This window comes from Palaemon carinicauda, chromosome 40, assembly GCF_036898095.1.
Source record: "Palaemon carinicauda isolate YSFRI2023 chromosome 40, ASM3689809v2, whole genome shotgun sequence".
In the NCBI taxonomy this organism is placed as follows: Eukaryota; Metazoa; Arthropoda; class Malacostraca; order Decapoda; family Palaemonidae; genus Palaemon; species Palaemon carinicauda.
In genome coordinates, this window is record NC_090764.1 from 15999783 (window position 1) to 16004782 (window position 5000).

Consider the following 5000-nt stretch of genomic DNA (forward strand, 5'->3'; position numbering starts at 1 on the left):
CTTGCATTAGAAGTTCTTTGACCTCTTTTTAGCTTCCCCGCCCCTTTCATTAGAAGTTCTTTGACCTCTTTTTAGCTCCCACACCCCTTGCATTTAGAAGTTCTTTGACCTCTCTTTAGCTCCCATACCCCTTGCATTAGAAGTTCTTTGACCTCTTTATAGCTCCCACACCCCTTGCAGTAGAAGTTCTTTGACCTCTTTTTTAGCTCCCCCACCCCTTGCATTAGAAGTTTTTTTGGCCTCTTTTTAGCTCCCACACCCCTTGCATTAGAAGTTCCTTTGACCTCTTTTTAGCTCCTCCCACCCCCCTTTGCATTAGAAGTTCTTTGACCTCTTTTTAGCTTCCCCACCCCTTTGCATTAGAAGTTCTTTGAACCTCTTTTCAGCTCCCCCCACCCCTTGCATTAGAAGTACTTTGAACCTCTTTTTAGCTTCCCCGCCCCTTGCATTAGAAGTTCTTTGACCTCTTTTTAGCTCCCACACCCCTTGCATTAGAAGTTCTTTTGACCTCTCTTTAGCTCCCATACCCCTTGCATTTAGAAGTGCTTTGAACTCTTTATAGCTCCCACACCCCTTGTAGTAGAAGTTCTTTGACCTCTTTTTAGCTTCCCCGCCCCTTGCATTAGAAGTTCTTTGACCTCTTTTTAGCTCCCACACCCCTTGCATTAGAAGTTCTTTGACTCTCTCTTAGCTCCCATACCCCTTGCATTAGAAGTTCTTTGACCTCTTTATAGCTCCCACACCCCTTGCAGTAGAAGTTCTTTGACCTCTTTTTAGCTCCCCCACCCCTTGCATTAGAAGTTTTTTTTGGCCTCTTTTTAGTTCCCACACCCCTTGCATTAGAAGTTCTTTGACCTCTTTTTAGCTCCCCCACCCCCTTGCATTAGAAGTTCTTTGACCTCTTTTTAGCTTCCCCACCCTTTGCATTAGAAGTTCTTTGACCTCTTTTCAGCTCCCCCACCCCTTGCATTAGAAGCTCTTTGACCTCTTTTTAGCTCCCACACCCCTTTCATTAGAAGTTCTTTGACCTCTTTTTTAGCTCCCACACTCCTTGCATTAGAAGTTCTTTGACCTCTTTTTAGCTTCCCCACCCCTTGCATTAGAAGTTCTTTGACCTCTTTTTAGCTCCCAAACCCCTTGCATTAGAAGTCCTTTGACCTCTTTTTAGCTCCCACACTCCTTGCATTAGAAGTTCTTTGACCTCTCTTTAGCTCCCACACCCCTTGCATTAGAAGTTCTTTGACCTCTTTTTAGCTCCCACACCTCTAGCATTAGAAGTTCTTTGACCTCTTTTTAGCTCCCACACCTCTAGCATTAGAAGTTCTTTGACTTCTTTTTAGCTCCCACACCTCTAGCATTAGAAGTTCTCTGACCTCTTTTTAGCTCCCACACCTCTAGCATTAGAAGTTCTTTGACCTCTTTTTAACTCCCACACCTCTAGCATTAGAAGTTCTTTGACCTCTTTTTAACTCCCACACCTCTAGCATTAGAAGTTCTCTGACTTCTTTTTAGCTCCCACACCTCTAGCATTAGAAGTTCTTTGACCTCTTTTCAGCTCCCTTACCTCAAGCATTAGAAGTTCTTTGACCTCTCTTTATAGCTCCCAAACTTCTAACATTAGAAATTCTTTGACTTCTCTCTTTAGCTCACACACTTCTAGCATTAGAAGTTCTTTGACATATATTTCTAGGTTCCATACTTTTAGCATTAGAGGGTCTTCGATTTATATTTTGAGGTGCCTTACTTCTAGCATTAGAGGCTCTCTATTTTTAGGTTTCTTACCTCTGGCATTAAAGGCTCCTCTTCGCTGTTCTCTCCTGTCTTCTAGTTTTCAAGATCTTCTTTCATTAGATTATGTTTCTTTCGAGATTTCATTGTCTCTTTTCCTTAGTTTGTCAATGTCCTTCTAGATTTCAAATGAGATTTCAGTGCCGCGAGTCCTCACTTCGTCAGATTCCTCAGGGAAATCGAAAGCATTTATTCTTTACCTATCTGGGCAATGAGTAAAGAGATGAATACTATCGATTTCTCCGCATACACTATCATGCCAAAGTAAATGACGAGCAACATGATATATTTACCAATGTCGTCTGGATTATGTCCTTACTTCAATGGCGAATTTTGGGACAATCCTGTTGAAGAACTACACGTCACTCACCGTTCAGTTGAACCATTCTGCCTCCATCCTCATTCCCCGCAATCCGTTTTTGCACCGATACAAAGCCTCGTACTTTTCATGATCTTCAAAGCTCAGCTTCCAACGGAAGATCCCGTGTCTTTCTATAGGTCGGGCAATATAAAACAAACGATCGGTAACTTCGGCAGCAACCAAAACCATCTGTAGTTGATGGTGATCCGAAGACGTAACACATAATTCTTCGGGGCAGCTTCCTATTCCGCCAGAACGTGATCTCTGTGAGTTAAGTGAAATCCTTCTCCCAGTCATCAACTCATTTCCTCGTACTCCTATTGACGCGCAATTTCTTGGTTAGATTTCGCCAGCTACATACAGATCATGTGAGGTGTTGCAGGCTAGGTTTGAAAAAATGAAGATCAGGTCTTCAGAAGTCATTTGAAGCTCGGGGAAGAATTGTTCAGGACTGCTCATGGAAATTTCTGTTCTGAATTCATTCAGAAATCCATGTTAAGTATACGGCTATGTCCTTTGAAGACTTTTGGAAATTCGGGAAAGTTTTCTTCCGAAACCGTTCTGAGATTCCGTTCTGGAGGCATTCAGAATTCCATGCTAAGTCTATGGCTATTTTTTCTGAAGCCATTTGGAAATCCGGGAAAGTTTTCTTCCGATACCGTTCTGAGATTCCGTTCTGGAGGCATTCAAAATTCCATGCTAAGTTTATGGCTATTTCTTCTGAAGCCATTTGGAAATCCGAGAAGATTTTCTTCCGAATTCTTTTAGGACTCGCGAAAAATTCCATTCTTGTTTTATAACAACAACAACAACAACAATAACAATAATGATAATGAAATAATAATAATAATAATAATAATGATAATAATAATAATAATAATAATAATAAACTACGGGATTTGATTCATGGATTTGAGTTGAAAAGTTTTGAAGACGCTAAACGCTTAACTTTGCAGTTTGAAGGAAACTTTAAGATACCCGGACGAAGGGCGAAGGGTAATTGAGGTTAAAAGCTAACCGAATTGAAATAGTTTATTTCAGCTAAATTATTTCAGGGTTGGGATTTAGAACAATCTATTTCTGGTACGAATCGATATATATATATATATATATATATATATATATATATATATATATATATATATATATATATATATATATATATATAGAAAAGCTTTTGCGGTATATGAATATTCTGTGTATATATGTATATTTATACGATGTATATATATACATATATAAAATATATACATACATATATATAATATATATATATACACATATACATATACATATATAATATATATATACATATACATATATAATATATATATATATATATATATATATATATATATATATATATATATATATACTGTATATATATATATATATATATATATATATATATATATATATATATATATATATATATATAAACTATATTTATATATTATATGAATACAGTATATTTGCGTGTACTGTACACACACACACACACATACACACATATATATATATATATATATATATATATATATATATATATATATATATATATATATATATATATATATACACATACATACATACATACATACATACATACATATATATATACTGTTTGTACATACATACATCCCTAAATACAGCAGCCTTCGTATTCTCCCAACTGTTTATACATGCAAAAGCAAATGTAAAATGCATATCACCAAGTTATGGCTTAACCTTGATATTTCATCGAGATTCCAGGTGTGGACAAGATATCTGTCCGTAAGCCACTGTACATTTTGTTCTTCAAAACGGAATAACATCTTGAAATCACGATCAAGTGTGGGTAAACGGGGCATGTATTATTTAACATGCCTCACATCCACAAAATCTGCCATCGTGTTGAGAATCGGACAGAACAACCTTTCTCTCCGACCTACAGTCTGCTACTGGCCAGACTCTGCTTTTTCGAAGCATATGCTCTTTATATGAAGTAAAGGGTCTTCTTTATGTATAACCATTTACTTTTATGTGATTATAAGGATATGCTTTTGCTCTTAAAGTAGAAGATTTTGCTTGAAATGTTTATGAATACAAGTAGAAGGATTTCCTTTATATTTTGCAAGTATAAGCATATCCTTTTCTTTATGAATACCGCCCATTCACGTCAGTGCTCTTCAAGCGGTGCACTCGGGACCCGCTTGGTGTACTTATAGGCTTGAGGGTACATTCCTGCCCTCTAATCTGTCTTACTTCTCTACTTGTATTTTTTGAAAGAATTTTTGTAATGTTGTTACTGTCCCTAAAATGTTTCAAGTATTCATTTCTTCTATTGTATTTTATTTATTTCCTTATTTTCTCAGTGGGTTATTTTTCTCCTGTTTGAGTCTTTGGGCTTATAGCATCCTGCTTCTCCAACTAGGGTTGTCAACTTCTTATTCTTCTACTATACCTTAGTTCCCGATTCCTTTCTTCATCTTGCTGTCCAGTCTTTTAAACTTTCCTTCAAATTGCAAGTGTTTGGTTTTCTCCCCTTGTACATGAACGCTGAATGGCCTCCCAGGCCCCAGTGATGGGCCTTCTGACAAATTGAAATGCCCCGGGTTGCTCTTTCTCCAGGGCCTCTACTGAATTTCTTAAATCTGTAGATAAAGAAACTTGCAGCAACTCGAATTCGCTCGTGTTCCGTATCATTTTTCTTATCTCGTAAATTTTATACTTGTGACAAAATCCGTAAAACATTTTATTTTCTTTTATGATTACTTGTACATTTGCCACACACTACTATTAAATTCAACTTTTATAATTTTAATTGAATACTCTTTTATTTTTTATTTTATTTTTTTATTTTTGTATACAT